General features: G+C 41.0%; 1 long non-coding RNA gene across 1 annotated transcript in view; it reads left to right on the plus strand.

Moving 5' to 3' along the window:
- Positions 1 to 18,639, plus strand: part of LOC141585082 (uncharacterized) — a 142,424-nt gene that overhangs the window by 39,645 nt on the left and 84,140 nt on the right. The window lies entirely within an intron of this gene.

The following is an 18,639-nucleotide window of genomic DNA, read 5'->3' on the forward strand; positions in this document are numbered from 1 at the left end:
ACGTTGGCCAGGCTGGGCTTGAATACCTGACCTCAGGTGATCCACCCGCATTGGCCTCCCAAAGTGCTAGGATTGCAGGCATGAGCCACCGTGTCTGGCCTGCTTCACAGCTTTGTGTTTGGATTGATAATTTGTGCAAATCAGGAAAATATATATTTAATTAAGTTGAGCCATATGAATTTGCTGATATTTGACCATTGTGTAAAAACAGGAGTGGCAACTTCATATGATTCAATAAAATAAAATTGAGGCCAGGCATAGTGACTTATACCTGTAATCCTAACACTTTGGGAGGCCAAGACAGGAGGATCACTCAAGTTCAGGAGTTCGAGACCAGACTGGGCAACATGGCAAAACCCTGTCTCTACGAAAATATAAAAGTGGGACCAGCATGTTGGCATACTATAGCTCTAGCTACTTGGGAGGCTGAGGTGGGAGGATTGCTTGAGCCCAAGAGGCAGAGGTTGCAGTGAGCCAAGATCATGCCACTGTAAACCTCGGGAACAGAGTGAGAACCTGTCTCAAAAATAAAAAATAAAAAAACCAAAGAAGAATTGAATGATTTTTATTCTCCTCTTTCCTTTTTATCTATAATAAAGTCTGTTTTGATTTTATGGTAAAAAAAATAAATACAACTGGAATTTATTTTTATGTATGGTATGAGAAAGGGATGTTTTTTTTTATTTTGAGACAGAGTTTTGCTTTGTTGCCAAGGCTGAAGTGCTCTGGTGCCATCTTGGCTCACTGCCACCTCTACCTCCTTTGTTCAAGTGATTCTCCTATCTCAGTCTCCCAGGCTGTTCTTGAACTCCTGGACTCAGGTGATCTCCCTACATTGGCCTCCCAAAGTGCTAGTAGCTGGGATTACCGGCACTGGCTACCATGGTTGGCTAATTTTTGTATTTTTAGTAGAGATGGGGTTTCACCATGTTGGCCAGGCTGGTCTCAAACTTCTGACCTCAGGTGATCTGCCTGCCTTGACTTCCCAAAGTGGTGGGATCACAGGCATGAGCCACTGCACCCAGCATGAGAAAGGGATTTAATTTACCTTTTTTTCTTCCAAATAGATAGCTCCTTGTCCCAACACTATTAGTCTGTCATTTCCCAAGTGATTTTGAATGTCTCCTTTAACATATACTAAGATAACACATACACACACACACGGACACATAAATATATATGTGTATGTGTGTATATATATTTTTTTCTTGGCTTTTTATTCTGTTCTATTTATCTATTAGTCTGTTTTTCACAGTACTGCATTATTTCAATTATTGTGACTTTACAATGTATTTGCCATCTGGTAAAGTTTTTTTCTATTGAATCAATATTTTTGGCACACCTCATAGATGAACTTTAAAATTAACTTGCCTATTCTATAAAATACCCTTGTTGGAATTTTGATAAAAATTATATCACATTTATTATTTAATTTGGGGCATAATGTCTGTATACTATTGAGTCTTTTCATCTAGAAATATCTTTTATGGTCTTAAGTAAAATTACATGGTTATCCTCAATGCCTTTCCTTTCCTTTTTTTGAGACAGGGTCTCACTCTGTCCCCCAGGCTGGAGTGCAGTGGCACAATTTCTGCTCACTAAAACCTCAATCTTCTGGGCCCAGGTGATCCTCCCACTTCAGCCCCCCAAGTAGCTGGGACTATAGGCATGTGCCATCACACCTGGCTGATTTTTTGTACAGACTGGGCTTCACTATGTTGTTGAGGCTGTTCTTCAACTCCTGGACTCGGGTGATCAGCCCATGTCAGCCTCCCAAAATGCTAGGGTTACAGGCATAAGCTACCATGACTGGCAACAGCTTTCATACTTTTAAGTTTTTTTCCTGGGTAACTCAAGGTCTATTGGAACATTTAAGTAGATTTTTTTCTGATTTTAGAAAAGCTGTAGGTTTTTACATGTTAATCTTGTTTCTACCTTTCTGAAAGTTTTAATTAGCCCATATAGATTATATATGATTCACTGGATTTTCTTTTTTTTTTTTTTTAAAGAGAAAAGAAGAGGAAGAAAGAGAAAGAGGAAGAGGGAGAGAGAATGGGGGTATTGCTTTGCTGCCCGGGCTAGAATGCAGTCTAAATATGGGTATGCCTATAATTGTCCTTAATAATGGAGACATGAAAGAAAATGAGGGAAGAGAATAACAAACAAGGAGCCAACCAACATTTCGTTTAAACTTCCAAGTTAATATGATGTGGTACTGATAAGAGTGTATACTTTGTGTAAAGTGGAGAGTTCTATAAATGTTAATTACGTTTACTTGTTCCAGATCTGAGTTCAAGTCCTGGATATCGTTGTTAATTTTCTGTCTCATTGATCTGTCTAATATTAATGTTGAAGTCTCCCACTATTACTGTGTGGGAGTCTAAGTCTCTTTATAAGTCTCGTATGTCTGGGTATTCCTGTATTGGGTGCGTGTATATTTAGGACCTTTAACTCTTCTTGTTGTTGCATTAATTCTTTTATCATTATATAATGTCCTTCTTTGCTTCTTTTGATCTTTGTTGCTTTAAATACTATTTTATCAGAGGCAAAAATTGTAACTTCTGCTTTTTATTTATTTATTTTTGCTCTCTGGTTGGTTGGTAAGTCTCTCTCCATCCTTTGTTTTGAGTCTTTGTGTATCCTTGAATGTGAGATGGGTCTGGATGCAGCATACAGTTTTAGCTTTTTGTCCAAATTGGCTGTCTTTGAATTGAGGAATTTAGTCAATTTAAATTTAGAATTGATAATGATATATGTGAATTTAATACTGTCATTTAATATTAGCTGGCTATTTTGCCCATTAGTTGATGTAAATTCTTCATTATATTGATGTTTTTTACTTTTTGGTATTTTTTAGAAAGGCTGATACTGTTTGTTCCTTTCTATGTATAGTGGTTCTTTCGGAAGCTCTTGTAAAGCAGGCCTGGTGGTGATGAATTCTCTGAGTGCCTGCTTGTTCACAAAAAACTTTATTTTTCCTTCACTTATGAAGCTTAGTTTGGCTGGATGTAAAATTCTTGGTTGAAAGTTCTTTTCTTTAAGGATGTTGAATATTGGTCCCCACTCTCTTCTGGCTTGTAGGGTTTCTGCTGAGAGATCTGCTGTGAGTCTGATAGGCTTCCCTTTGTGGGTAACCTGACCTTTCTCTCTGGCTGCCCTTAGTATTTTCTCCTTCATTTCAACCCTGGTGAATCTGACGATTATGTGCCTTGGAGTTGCTCTTCTTGAGGAATATCTTCGTGGTGTTCTCTGTATTACCTGGAGTTGAATATTATCCTGCCTTACTACGTTGGGAAAATTTTCCTGAATAATATCCTGAAGCGTATTTTCCAGCTTGGATTCATTCTCTTTGTCACATTCAGGTACACCTATCAAGCGTAGATTAGGTCTTTTCACATAGTCCCATATTTCTTGGAGACTTTGCTCATTCCTTTTTATCCTTTTTTCTCTAATCTTGTCTTCTTGTTTTATTTCATTGAGTTGGTCTTCGACCTCTGATATCCTTTCTTCTGCTTGATCAATTCGGCTGTTAAAACTTGTGCATACTTCACCTAGTTCTCGTATTGTGTTTTTCAGTTCCATCAATTCACTTATTTTCCTCTCTAAATTTTGTATTCTTGTTGACATTTCGTCAAACCTTTTTTCAAAGTTCTTAGTTTCTTTAGATTGTGTTAGCATAAGTTCTTTTAATTCACAGGAGTTTCTTATTATCCATGTTTTGAAGCCTGCTTCTGTAATTGGAACACACTCGTTCTCCATCAAGCCTTGTTTCGTTGCTGATGAGGAACTGGGATCCCCTGCTGAGGGAGAGGCGTTCTGATCTTGGGCATTCGCAGCCTTTTTTGGCTGTTTTCTTCCCTTCGTTGTAGATTTATCCATCTGTGGTCTTTATAATTACCGTCTTTGTAATTGGGTTTCTGAGTGGACGTCCAACTTATTGATTCTCAGCGCCGAAATCTGAGCAACCCACTGCGCCGACCAAATCGGCGGCATTAAGATGGATGGTGCTTTTCTGACTCTGCACCAAGAACCGACGCTCCGAGGCGCCGGCAAAACCGCCTCGCCGGTCACAAGAGTCGCGCTGGCGACCCGTGGGGCTCCTTTGCTGGGAATCTCCTGGTGCGTGAGCAACAAGAATTCATGTGAAGGTGTGGCGTCCTCTCGTTCTTTGCGTTTTCAGTGGGAGCTACAATCCCGAGCTGCTAGTGATCAGCCATCTTGGATCTCTCTCCGGATTTTCTAGGTACAAATCTACCTTCCAATATTCATATTTATTTCTTTTTTTCTGGTCTTTTTTCATGGTCTAGTAACTCTAGGACAATGTTTACTATTGATGATAAAAGTAGACATCATTATGTGTTGTTTCTGAGTTCTGTGGAGATGTGGTCTAATGTTTTGATCTTTAGAATGAATATTTGGAGATTGGCAAAATGTTGATTATTGTTGAAAATGAGTGACAGGTCCATAGCGTCCATGAATCTATTTTCTCTATGCTTGTGTATGTTTGAAAACTTCCATAAGAAAAAAGTTAAATTCTAGGAAGAGTCAAATTAAAAAAAAAGAATGAGACTTGTTTTAGATTTTTGGTAGAAACCCCTTTTTAGGCTGAGTGTGGTGGCTCACACCTGTAATCCCAGCACTTTGGGAGGCTGAAGTATCTTTTCCAAGGCTGGGCATGGTGGTTCATGCCTGTAATTACAGCATTTTGAGATGCTGAGGTGGGAGGATCACCTGAGGTCAGGAGACTGAGACCAGCCTGGCTAATATGGTGAAACCTTGTCTCTACTAAAAATACAAAACTTAGCTGGCTATGGTGGTGGATACCTGTAATCCCAGCTACTTGGGAAGCTGAGGCAGGAGAATTACTTGCACCTGGGAGGTGGAGGTTGTGGTGAGCTGAAATCACACTATTTCCCTCTAGCCTGGGTAACATGGTGAAACTCTAGCTCAAAAAAAAAAAAAAAAAAAAAAAAAGTAAAGAAAAGAAAATATATTTTCTTAGTTTATTGTAAATTATTTTATTGGAAATATATCATCAGAAAAATATTTTTTAAAAGAAAAGGTATTACAGGAGCCATTCATTTCTGATGACCGAGGAAAATTAATATGAGACTTTCAATATTAAAAATTACCAAATATTTAGATTTGCTTCTCTCTCTTTTCATTAACTGAGAGCTTATGATAAGAGGAGAGGTGCCTCTAGGGCCTAGCTTATTGCTGAAAACACAGAAGGGAATAAATAGATTATGTATTGTTAGAGGATTTTTTGGGGAGAGAGGGGTAGGTTACTGTTGCACCACACAGAGCTTCCCTTCAGGACTGAAGGACTCACCCTCCAGCTGCTGGGATTATAATTGACTGACACTCTCCAGCAGCTGGCACTTTCCAGGAACTGCCCTGTGGCAAAAGAGAACCACCTTACTCAAAGTGCTACTCTCCTCCCAGGGGCAGCTGCATCCAATGACTGGCCTATGTGGAGGTATAAATCTACCTTGCCAATATTCATACTTACTTACATAATTTACAATACTCATACTTAAAGATTCTGTGCCCTTACCCAACTCAGGATAGGATAAAAGAACTAGCGCAGCTTCTGAGCTTCCTGTGGGGTGCCTTAGTGTTTCCAGATAAAATAAATACACAATGCTCAGTTACATTTGAATTTCAGGTAAACTACAAGTAGTTTTTGGTATCTGTTGGTTCTAAATATTGCATGGGACATAGTGCTATTATTATTATTGCCACATATTTTATATATATATATATATATATATATATATAATTTATTTATTTATTTTTTAAGGAGTCTTGCTCTGTCACCAGGCTGGAATGCAGTGGTGTGATCTTGGCTCACTGCAACCTCCGCCTCCTGGGGTCAAGCGATTCTTGTGCCTCAGCCTCCCGAGTAGCTGGGATTACAGGCACGCACCACCATACCCAGCTAATTTTTGTGTTTTTATTAGAGACAGCGTTTCACCATGTTGGTCAGAATGGTCTTGATCTCCTGACCTTGTGATCCACCTGCCTTGGCCTCCCAAAGTGCTGAGATTGCAGGCGTGAACCACTGTGCCTGGCTTTTTTTTTTTTTTTTTTTTTTGAGACGGGGTCTTACCCTGTCTCCCAGGCTGGAGTAGTGCAGTGGCACAATCACAGCTCACTGCAGCCTTGACCTCCCAGGGCTCAAGTGATCTTCCCACTTCAGCCTCATGTGAAGCTAGGACTACAGGCACACGCCACCGTGCCTCACTAATTTTTGTATTTTCTGTGTAGATGAAGTTTAATCATGTTGCCCAGGCTGGTCTCAAACTCCTGGACTTAAGTTTATCTGCTCACCTTGGCCTCCCATAGTGCTGGGATTACAGGCATAAGCCACTTTGCCGGGCCTAAAATTCAGATTTAAGTGAGCATCCTGTATATTTATTTGCTAAATCTGGCAGTCCTGTGAGGCTTTGTTGTGTTTGCATTGCAGCCTACTCTCTTCCTCTGTGCTGTGGTCTGAATTGTGTCCCCTCAAAATTCACTGATGGAAGTCCTAACCCCCAATGTGAAGGTATTTGAAAATGGTAATTTTCAAATTACCTTCTTTGAGAAGGTAATCAGGTTTAGATGGCGTTCTGAGGGTAGGGCTCTAATGATGGGATTAGTGTCTTTATAAAAAGAGAAAGAGTAATATCTTTTTTTTTTGAGATGGAGTCTCACTCTGTTACTCAGGCTGGAGTGCAGTGGTGCCAACTCAGCTCACTGCAACCACTGCCTCCTGGGTTCAAGTGATTCTCCCACCTTAGCCTCCTGACTAGCGGGAATTACGGGCATAAGCCACCATGACTGGCTTATTTTTGTATTTTCAGTAGAGACGGGGTTTCACTGTGTTGGCCAGGCTGGTCTCAAACTCCTGATGTCAGGTGATCCATCTGCCTTGGCCTTCCAAAGTGCTGGGATCACAGGTGTGAGCCACTGTGTCTGGCCTGAGAGCGATATTCTTTCTCTGCCATGTGAGGATCTAGTGAGAAGCTGGCCTCTGCAATACAGGAAGGGGACCCTCATCAAGTGTTAAGTTAGTTAGAACCTTGATCATGGACTTCTCAGCCTCCAGAACTGTGAGAAATTAATGTCTGTTCTTTAACCCACCATGGTTCTTTATTATGACAACGTAAGTTAGCAGACTAAGACACTGTAATCCTGCTTCCTTCCATGATCCCACAGGTGTCAATTCTGAGAACAATTCCCAATCAACTTCCTTTATATGAAAATATGAAGCCAGAGAAAGAGGTCTCCCGTTAACCACTGATTTGTATAAGATCAAAGCAGCTCTGTTCATATGATCAGTGCAAATCATCATGGACAAACCTGGTGCAAAAAATAGGTCAAGGCCTTTACAAAGATGGATTCTGTCTCCTTTGCCTCTTTTCTCTTCTCACCTTCTAAGTGAAGAGTTTCTTCAGGATCTGTGCTCGTCTTTCTTCTTGTTGTGATATATGTGATCTGCTTTGTCAGATATCCGGCCCTTAATGCTTTGTGGACATGACCTTCAAGTCAACATTTTGGCTTGACTCTCTCCTGAGCTCCAGTTCTGTGTTTCCAGCAGTCTTTTCTTCTATACCTTTCTTTTCTGAAAGTACCCTACATACTGTATGTCCTTGTCTTATGCTCTTGCTTGACTATGAACAAATTCTCATTCAAGTTGCCAAGCAATGAGGGAGTATGTTGTGAAATGCATGTGCCTGGGAACTTGGAGAAAGTGGACATCAAACCTTTAAGAAGAGCAGGAACTGGGGAATGGAGCAGGACCCAAATGGCCTCTATTTTAAATTCTATAAGTACCTGTTTCTTGAGTGTTTACTATGTGCCAAGTAAAGAGGGAATCCCCAAACACCCAGTTATGGAACCTCAGTTCTACTCTAGTGCTGAACTGCTGGTGAGACTCACTTTCTGCATGTCTGCTTCCTCGTGTCTTAGCTGCTAGCTTAGTGCTTCCCTCTCTCTCATAGCTGCTGCATCTTCATCTTACATAGGCTTATGGTTCTTAAGTTCATGACCCTTCTCTGTCACCCAGGCTAGAGTGCAGTGGTATGATCTTGGGTCACTGCAACCTCCACCTCCCAAGTTCAAGCAATCCTTTTGCCTCAGACTCCTGAGTAGTTAGGACTACAGGTACGTACTACCATGCCCCCGGCTAATTTTTCTTTTTTTTCCAGTGAGGACAGGGTTTTAGCATGTTGGCCAGGCTGGTCTTGAACTCCTGACCTCAAGTCTTCCAACATGCTGGGAATACAGACATGACCCACTGCACCCAGCCCATGATTTTTCTTGATATCTTTAAAAAAAAAACCCTTGTATTTATTTTTATTTTTCTTGATATATTTTCAGAGTTATCTACACTTGACAGCTTTATTTCCTTGCTGCTTTCCCCCTCAAGTTCCTGAGACACATAATCTGATTGGCCATGCTATGTTTTTGAACCAGGGAAATGCCAAGGTTTCTGGTCACCCTATAGGTTGGCTGCCTTTAGGTCAGGTGTCCACACTTGCTTGACTGGTTGTGGCTGGTGGGATGATGTGGCTCCTGAGACCTGCCCTTACTACTTCAGCAGGGCCCGCGGCTGGGCAGCACAATGGCCGGCATGCCTGGTACGGTCCCAAAGTCCAATCTCTTCCCTTCCCATTTCTGTTAAAGGAACAACCATCCTGCCTTCTGGTTGGGTAAAAAACCCTGGTCTCCTATTTGAATCCATCTTTTCTCTTAATATTCAGTTCCAACCTCTGCCAATTCATACTGATTTTTTTGTAGACTATCTTAGTAAGCTTAGGCTGCTGTAAGAAAATATCACAGCCTGGGTGGCTTCAACAACAGAGATTTATTTCTTACAGTTCCATAGAACAAAGACTATAACCTATTCTCTTCTTTCGATATTCACCTTCATTATCCAAATCTGGAAACTCCTCATTTCTTTCTCAGACCCACATGACAGCCTCTTATCTTATTTTTTCTTATCCTGTTAATTTCACATCCTACTTTCAGATTGACTTTTTTTTTATTGCATTTTAGGTTTTGGGGTACATGTGATGAACAAGATTGTTGCATAGGTACACACATGGCAGTGTGGTTTGCTGCCTTCCGTCCCCTCACCTGCATCTGTCATTTCTCCCCGTGCTATCTCTTCCCACCTCCCCACCCCCCGCCCCTCCCCCATTTCCCCCCAACGGACCCCAGTGTGTAGTGCTCCCCTCCCTGTGTCCATGTGTTCTCATTGTTCAACACCCGCCTATGAGTGAGAATATACGGTGTTTGATTTTCTGCTCTTGTGTCAGTTTGCTGAGAATGATGGTTTCCAGATTCATCCATGTCCCTACAAAGGACGTGAACTCACCGTTTTTGATGGCTGCGTAATATTCCATGGTGTATATGTACCACATTTTCCCCATCCAGTCTATCATCGTTGGGCATTTGGGTTGGTTCCAGGTCTTTGCCATTGTAAACAGTGCTGCAATGAACATTCGTGTGCACGTGTCCTTATAGTAGAATGATTTATAATCCTTTGGATATATACCCAGTAATGGGATTGCTGGGTCAAATGGGATTTCTATTTTTAGGTCCTTGAGGAATCGCCACACTGTCTTCCACAATGGTTGAATTAATTTACATTCCCACCAACAGTGTAAAAGTGTTCCTATTTCTCCACATCCTCTCCAGCATCTGTTGTTTCCCGATTTTTTAATGATCGCCATTCTAACTGGTGTGAGATGGTATCTCAATGTGGTTTTGATTTGCATTTCTCTGATGACCAGTGATGATGAGCATTTTTTCATATGTTTGTTGGCCTCCTGTATGTCTTCTTTTGTAAAGTGTCTGTTCATATCCTTCGCCCATTTTTGAATGGGCTTGTTTGTTTTTTTCTTGTAGATCTGCTTTAGTTCTTTGTAAGTTCTGGATATCAGCCCCTTGTCAGATGGGTAGGCTGCAAAAATTTTTTCCCATTCTGTTGGTTGCCGATTCACTCTAGTGACTGTTTCTTTTGCCGTGCAGAAGCTGTGGAGTTTGATTAGGTCCCATTTGTCTATTTTGGCTTTTGTTGCCATTGCTTTTGGCGTTTTGGTCATGAAGTCCTTGCCTACACCTATGTCCTGAATGGTTTTGCCTAGATTTTCTTCTAAGGTTTTTATGGTATTAGGTCTGATGTTTAAGTCTTTAATCCATCTGGAGTTAATTTTGGTGTAAGGTGTCAGGAAGGGGTCCTGTTTCTGCTTTCTGCACATGGCTAGCCAGTTTTCCCAACACCATTTATTAAACAGGGAGTCCTTTCCCCATTGCTTGTTTTTGTCAGGTTTGTCGAAGATCAGATGGTTGTGGGTATGTTGTATTTCCTCTGAGGCCTCTGTTCTGTTCCATTGGTCTATATCTCTGTTTTGGTACCAGTATCATGCTGTTTTGATTACTGTAGCTTTGTAGTATAGTTTGAAGTCCGGTAGTGTGATGTCTCCTGCTTTGTTCTTTTTGCTTAGAGTTGACTTGGCTATGCGGGCTCTCTTTTGGTTCCATATGAAGTTTAAGGTGTTTTTTTCCAGTTCTGTGAAGAAGGTCGTTGGTAGCTTGATGGGAATAGCATTGAATCTGTAAATTACTTTGGGCAGTATGGCCATTTTTACGATGTTGATCCTTCCTAACCATGAACATGGAATGTTTCTCCATCTGTTTGTATCCTCTTTTATTTCGTTGAGCAATGGCTTGTAGTTCTCCTTGAAGAGGTCCTTTACGTTCCTTGTTAGTTGTATTCCTAGGTACTTTATTCTCTTTGTAGCAATTGTGAATGGCAGTTCGTTCTTGATTTGGCTCTCTTGAAGTCTATTACTGGTGTATAGGAATGCTTGTGATTTTTGCACGTTGATTTTGTATCCTGAGACTTTGCTGAAGTTGTTGATCAGTTTCAGGAGATTTTGGGCTGAGATGATGGGGTCTTCCAGATATACAATCATGTCATCTGCAAATAGAGACAATTTGATTTCCTCCTTTCCAATTTGGATACCCTTTATTTCTTTTTCTTGCCTGATTGCTCTGGCTAGAACTTCCAGTACTATATTGAATAGGAGTGGTGAGAGAGGGCATCCTTGTCTAGTGCCAGATTTCAAAGGGAATGCTTCCAGTTTTTGCCCATTCAGTATGATATTGGCTGCTGGTTTGTCGTAAATAGCTTTTATTGTTTTGAGATACGTTCCATCAATACCTAGTTTATTGAGGGTTTTTAGCATAAAGCGTTGTTGAATTTTGTCAAAAGCCTTCTGTGCATCAACTGAGATAATCATGTGGTTTTTGTCTTTGGTTCTGTTTATGTGGTGAATTATGTTTATGGACTTGCGTATGTTGAACCAGCCTTGCATCCCCTGGATGAATCCTACTTGATCATGGTGGATGAGCTTTTTGATATGCTGTTGCAATCGGTTTGCCAGTATTTTATTGAAGATTTTTGCATCTATGTTCATCATGGATATTGGCCTGAAATTTTCTTTTCTTGTTGAGTCTCTGCCGGGTTTTGGTATCAGGATGATGTTGGTCTCGTAAAATGATTTGGGAAGGATTCCCTCTTTTTGGATTGTCTGGAATAGTTTCAGAAGGAATGGTATCAGCTCCTCTTCGTATGTCTGGTAGAATTCAGCTGTGAACCCATCTGGACCTGGGCTTTTTTTTGGGTGGTAGGCTCTTTATTGCTGCCTCGACTTCAGACCATGTTATTGGTCTATTCAGGGTTTCGGCTTCTTCCAGGTTTAGGCTTGGGAGGATGCAGGTGTCCAGGAATTTATCCATTTCTTCCAGGTTTACTAGTTTATGTGCATAGAGTTGTTTGTAATAATCTCTGATGATGGTTTGGATTTCTGTGGAATCTGTGGTGATATCCCCTTTATCGTTTTTTATTGCATCAATTTCGTTATTCTCTTTTCTTTTTTATTAATCTGGCTAGTGGTCTGTCTATTTTGTTGATCTTTTCAAAAAACCAGCTCCTGGATTTATTGATTTTTTGAAGAGTTTTTTGTGTCTCTATTTCCTTCAGTTCTGCTCTGATCTTAGTTATTTCCTGTCTTCTGCTAGGTTTTGAGTTTTTTTGATCTTGCTCCTCTAGCTCTTTCAATTTTGATGATAGGGTGTCAATTTTCGATCTCTCCTTTCTTCTCATGTGGGCACTCATTGCTATATATTTTCCTCTAGAGACTGCTTTAAATGTGTCCCAGAGATTCTGGTATGTTGTGTCTTCGTTCTCATTGGTTTCGAAGAACATCTTTATTTCTGCCTTCATTTCATTGTTTATCCAGTCAACATTCAAGAGGAAGTTGTTCAGTTTCCATGAAGCTGTGCGGCTCTGAGTTAGTTTCTGCATTCTGAGTTCTAACTCGATTGCACTGTGGTCTGAGAGACTGTTATGATTTCTGTTCTTTTGCATTTGCTGAGGAGTGATTTATTGCCAATTACATGGTCAATTTTAGAGTAGGTGTGATGTGGTGCTGAGAAGAATGTATATTCTGTGGATTTGGGGTGGAGAGTTCTGTAAATGTCTATTAGGTTTGCTTGTTCCAGGTCTGTATTCAGGTCCTGGATATCCTAGTTGATTTTCTGTCTGGATGATCTGTCTAATATTGACAATGGGGTGTTAAAGTCTCCCACTATTATTGTGTGGGAGTCTAAGTCTCTTTGTAAGTCCTTAAGAACTTGCCTTATGTATCTGGGTGCTCCTGTATTGGGTACGTATGTATTTAGGATCGTTAGCTCTTCTTGTTGCAGTGATCCTTTTACCATTATGTAATGTCCTTCTTTGTCTCTTTTGATCTTTGTTGCTTTAAAATCTATTTTATCAGAGATGAGAATTGCAACTCCTGCCTTTTTTTGCTCTCCATTTGCTTGGTAGATCTTCCTCCATCCCTTTATTTTGAGCCTTTGTGTATCCTTGCATGTAAGATGGGTTTCCTGGATACAGCACACTGATGGGTTTTGGCTTTTTATCCAATTTGCCAGTCTGTGTCTTTTGATTGGGGCATTTAGTCCATTGACATTTAGGGATAGTATTGTTATGTGTGAATTTGATACTGTCATTTTGATGCTACCTGGCTGTTTTGTTGGTTAGTTGATGCAGATTCTTGATTGTGTTGATGCTCTTTTACCATTTGGTGTGTTTTTGGAGTGGCTGGTACTGGTTGTTCCTTTATATGTGTAGAGCCTCTTTCAGGAGTTCTTGTAGAGCAGGTTTGGTGGTGATGAAATCTCTGAGTGCTTGCTTGTTCACAAAGGATTTTATTTTTCCTTCACTTATGAAGCTTAGTTTGGCTGGATAGGAGATTCTGGGTTGAAAGTTCTTTTTTTTAAGGATGTTGAATATTGGCCCCCAATCTCTTCTGGCTTGGAGGGTTTCTGCTGAGAGATCTGCTGTGAGTCTAATGGGCTTCCCTTTGTGGGTAACCCGACCTTTCTCTCTGGCTGCCCTTAGCATTTTCTCTTTCATTTCAACCCTGGTGAATCTGACGATTATGTGCCTTGGGGTTGCTCTTCTTGAGGAATATCTTTGTGGTGTTCTCTGTATTTCCTGGATTTGAATATTGGTCTGCCTTGCTAGGTTGGGGAAGTTTTCCTGGATAATATCCTGAAGAGTATTTTCCAGCTTGGATTCATTCTCTTCATCACATTCAGGTACACCTATCAGACGTAGATTAGGTCTTTTCACACAGTCCCACATTTCTTGAAGATTTTGTTCATTCCTTTTTGCGTTTTTTTCTCTGTTCTTGCCTTCTCTTTTTATTTCATTGAGTTGATCTTCGACCTCTGATATCCTTTCTTCTGCTTGGTCAATTCGGCTGTTGAAGCTTGTGCATGCTTCACGAAGTTCTCGTGTTGCGTTTTTCAGCTCCATCAATTCACTTATACTCCTCTCTATGCTGTCCATTCTCGTCAGCAGTTCGTCCAATCTTTTTTCAAGGTTCCTATTTTCTTTGCGTTGGGTTAGAACATGTTCTTTTAGCTCACTGTAGTTTCTTACTACCCACCTTCTGAAGTCTGATTCTGTCATTTCATCACCCTCCTTCTCCATCCGGTCTGGTTCCCTTGCTGGTGAGGAGTTGTGATCCCTTTTAGGAGGAGAGGTTTTCTGGTTTCGGGAGTTTTCATCCTTTTTGCGCTGGTTTCTTCCCATTTTTGTGGGTTTATCCACCTGTTGTCTGTCTCCTCTGCACTTTCACTGGGAGCTGAAGTCCTGAGCTGTTCTTAGGCGGCCATCTTCCCAGCATTCTCCTTTTTTTTTTTTTTTTAAAAAAAAAAAAGAGACGGAATCTCTCTCTGTCACCTAGGCTGGAGTGAAGTGGCATGATCTCAGCTCACTGCAACCTCTGCCTCCCAGGCTCAAGTGATTTTTCTGCCTCAGCCTCCTGGGTAGCTGGGATTACAGGCACCCGCCACCACACCCAGCTAATTTTTGTGTTTTTATTAGAGACAAGGTTTCAATATGTTGGCCAGGCTGGTCTTGAACTCCTGACCTCAAGTGACCACCCTTCTTGATTACAGGTGTAAACCACTGTGTGGAGCCCAGATTGACTTTCTTAAAGTTCACCTCTGTTTATGCCATCCTACTGCTTAAATAACCTCAGTAGCTTTCTGCTGATAAAGTCTGAATGTCTTTGCTTGGCATTCAAGGCCCATCATATAGCAGGCCTACTGGATACTTTCGATATATTCTTCATTAGATTTCTTTTTGAGTCTTGTGCTTTTCAAAGTGTAGTCCTCAGGATGCCCAACCTAGATTTACTTGAGTGCTTTTGAAAGTGCAGGTTTCTCCTGAGATCATCCCTAGAAACAATGAATATTACTTCTATGGGTGGGGCCTAGGAATCCATGTGGTAAACAGGAATGCGAGGAGATTCTTCTACATATTGAACTTCAAGAGTGTGCAATACAGTGAGGAAATGGAGAGTCCTCATTCTTGCAATACTCTTAAAGGAGAAATCAGGAATACTTTTTTCTGGGATAATGAAGGAATTAAGCTCTTCTAACTGCCTCTTCGTCATGGAAAGTGGCCAGTGGCTCTGATTCCTTAAGGCAGTGATTTTCAGGCTGTGCTCAGAGGATCACTCAAGAGACCCCCAACGGAGGCGAGGGGGAGGCTGAGTGGATGGACTTCACAACTCACAGTTCTTCCCTTTCACTAAAAGATCTCCACTTTCATCTGTTTTATAGTTTGGGGTTCTAAGATAATTTTTGAAAGAAATATTCTGCTTTAAGAATTCACAGCTTTTCTCTGACTTCCAACTTTCAAATCATTTGAGAAGCAAATGCACATTTATTCCTTGCAGATGGATATTTTAAATCAGCTTTTTTTTTTTAATTGATAAAGCCCAACTAGGAATTAGAGCCTGGACCTATGGCAGCAACTGGGTTTCTTAATAACGTCCCTCCAAGCCTAGACCTTGGTACGACTCACATAAGGGAGTAAGTAGTGCCTTTCCCAGCTATTTCCCAGCTTTTTCTTCCTTTATTCCTCCTTAGGGTTTTCCATGTCCAGTGTGGTGATTTCCCTCGGTGGAGGAGACCATCAGTTTTTCCAGATGTTCTCACTTCTGCCTTCCTAAGAACACATTCCTAATACTAACCATAGATCCCCTGAGTGTCCTTTTGTGACCGTAGGTGGGAGGTTTATCTTCTGATAATGGAAGGATATGAAATGGGATGGAAAAGGAACATGAATTAAATTATCAGCAAGGCTGTTCTGCACTCTTGGCTGAAAATAAATCGCTATGCTGTTTCTCATTTCAATTTATGCCTAGCTCTGTTAGCCAATGTAGAATATCAGAGCCCAGACGATGACATAAAAATACTTTAAGTAATATAACATCAGCAATATAAAAACATCCTACTTTAAAACAATAAACATTTGAAGCTTTCCCATTACTAAATTTCCAGGAAGAAATCAAAGTCCAATAATTAAACTTTCTTTTATCAATTAAAGTGCAAAGAAATGACAGCTCTTATCAGTTGGTCACTCTCCTCAATCTCAGAGGGTCTCACTCAGACCCAGGGTAGAGTCAGGTTCTTTAGCATTGTCAGCTTTGGCTGTCTTCCACTGGAATGAATGTCTTTTTCTGTGAGAATGACCAGCCCTGTGCAAACTAAATATTTCCTGCTTTGCTCTTTCATGGCACATGGAAGGATCTCACTTCACTCCTGCCTTGCCATGCGACTCATAGTGGCTAATGAAATTGCACTTGCATTCTTACTGCAGCACTATTCACAATATCAAATATATGAAATTAACTTAAGTGTCTATCTACAGATTAATGCATTAAAAATGTAGTATGGGCCAGGCATGGTGGCTCATGTCTGTAATCCCAGCACTTTGTGAGGCTGAGGCAGGGGAATCACTTGAGGTCAGGAGTTTGAGACCAGCCTGGCCAACATGGTGAAACCCTGTCTCTACTAAAAATACAACTATTAGCTGGGTGTGGTGGTGAGTGCCTATAATTCCAGCTACTCGGGAGACTGAGGCAGGAGAATCATTTGAGCATGGAAGGCGGAGGTTGCAGTGAGCCGAGATTGCACCACTGCACTCCAGCCTGGGTGACAGAGCGAGACTCTGTCTCAAAATAAAATAAAATAAAATAAAAATAAAAATGTAGGATGTATGCAAAATGAAATACTAATCAGCCATAAAAAATAATGTCATCTGAGGCAACATGGATGGAACTGGAGGATGTTATCTTAAGTGAAATAAGCCACACACAAAAAGACAAATTTGCATGTTCTCACTTATATGCAGGAGCTAAAACATTTGAACACATGGAGGTAGCAAGTAGAAAAATAGATAACAGACTGAGAAGGATGAGTGGGGAAGAGGGGAGAGGATGAAGACAAGTGAGTTAAAGGGTACAAATATACAGAAAGATAAAAGAAATAAATATTTGCTAGCAGAGCAGGATGACTGTATTTAACAAAAATGCATTGTACTTGGGTGATGGACACCCTGAGCACCCTGACTATGCATCATATACCTGTAACACAATTTCACATGTGCCCCATTAATTTACACACACACACACACACACACACACACACACACACACACACACATTGTGTGTTACTTCCTTACTTCCTCGTGGAAAATTTATTAGCCATTGTGTACTTTACTGTGTCCTGTACTCTCTACCTAGCACTCCTGGAAGTACTGGGTTGCAATGGAACTTCCATTATCTGGGGCCCTTGATTTGCTGTGGTAAGCGGAACACCCCTGCTGATCTGCAAAACACATGTAGTGTGGAATGAGAAACAAATTGTTATTCTTCTTTTTTTCAGACAGAATGTTGCTCTTCTGCTCAGCCTGGTATGCAGTGGGTATGATCTTGGCTCAGTGCAACCTCTACCTACTGGGTTTAAGTGATGCTTGTGCCTCAGCTACCCAAGTAGCTGGGATTACAGGTGTGCACCACCAGGCCCAGCTAATTTTTATATTTTTAGTAGAGAAAGGTTTAGCCATGTTGGCCTGGCTAGTCTTGAACTCCTGACCTCAAGTGACCCGCCTGCCTTAGCCTCCCAAAGTGCTGGGATTATAGGTGTGAGCCACTGTGCCTGGCCCAAATTGTTGTTGTTGTCAAAATGTAGTTTTGATGTAATAATATAGTTTGTCTTGACTGATAGACTCTCTTAGGAATACTGAAATTGAGTTTATTCAACCTAAAGTCTTTCAAAAGCTGCACTTTTTAAAGAGTGTAAAATATTAATAGTCCACTTCTAAATATGAGGAGCCCTTCTTTTTAAAATTATTTTTATTTTTTTGAGACAGGGTCTTGCCCTGTCACCTAGGCTGGAGTGCAGTGGTAGAATCAAGGCTCACTGCAGTCTTGATCTTCTGGGCTCAAGTGATCCTCCCACCTCAGCTTATTGAGTAGCTGGGACTGCAAGCCTATGCCACTACACCCAGCTGAGTTTTTAATTTTTCATAGAGACAAGGTCTCACAATGTTGCCCTAGCTGGTCTCAAACCCTTGAGCTCAAGCAATTCTTTCACCTTGGCCTCCCAAAATGCTGGTGTTACAGGTGTGAGCCACCATGCCCAGAGGATTGTTATTTTTATTATTATTTGAGACAGAGTTTTGCTCTTGTTGCCCAGGCTGGAGTGCAATGGCTGGATCTCGGCTGACTACAGTCTCTTCCTCCCAGGGTTAAGTGATTCTCCTGCAAAGAAAAATTGGCACTGAGACAGAGGATCTCTCAGCAAAGCAATTTTTACTTCCTGCAGGAAGGGTAACCTTGCCAGCCAAATGAACAAAGGAAAAGCAAACATATTTATCCCTTATGCATTTGGGGCTGTCCTTACTGCTGCGTCTGATCTCCGTTGATTGAAGCTAGACCTCGCAATCTAAATGAAAACCTGACTGGCTAATAACTTAAAACTTTTCTAAACAGGTAAAAGCAATGGAGAAGTCTGAATAAGGAAGGGTCATAGGTTGTGAGCTGGGACTTGCCTATGAGCACGTCCAGCACAGATATCTTGGTTAAGGTACAAGGACATAGAATGTACTGCGTGCCCATAAGCATGTCTAACAGCTACATAGGATAGGGCTTAACAAAGAGTTATTAGCAAAATGCAAGAAGGCTTTGAAGAAAGTCTTTAAAACTATTTTTT

This window comes from Saimiri boliviensis, chromosome 7, assembly GCF_048565385.1.
Source record: "Saimiri boliviensis isolate mSaiBol1 chromosome 7, mSaiBol1.pri, whole genome shotgun sequence".
NCBI lineage: Eukaryota > Metazoa > Chordata > Mammalia > Primates > Cebidae > Saimiri > Saimiri boliviensis.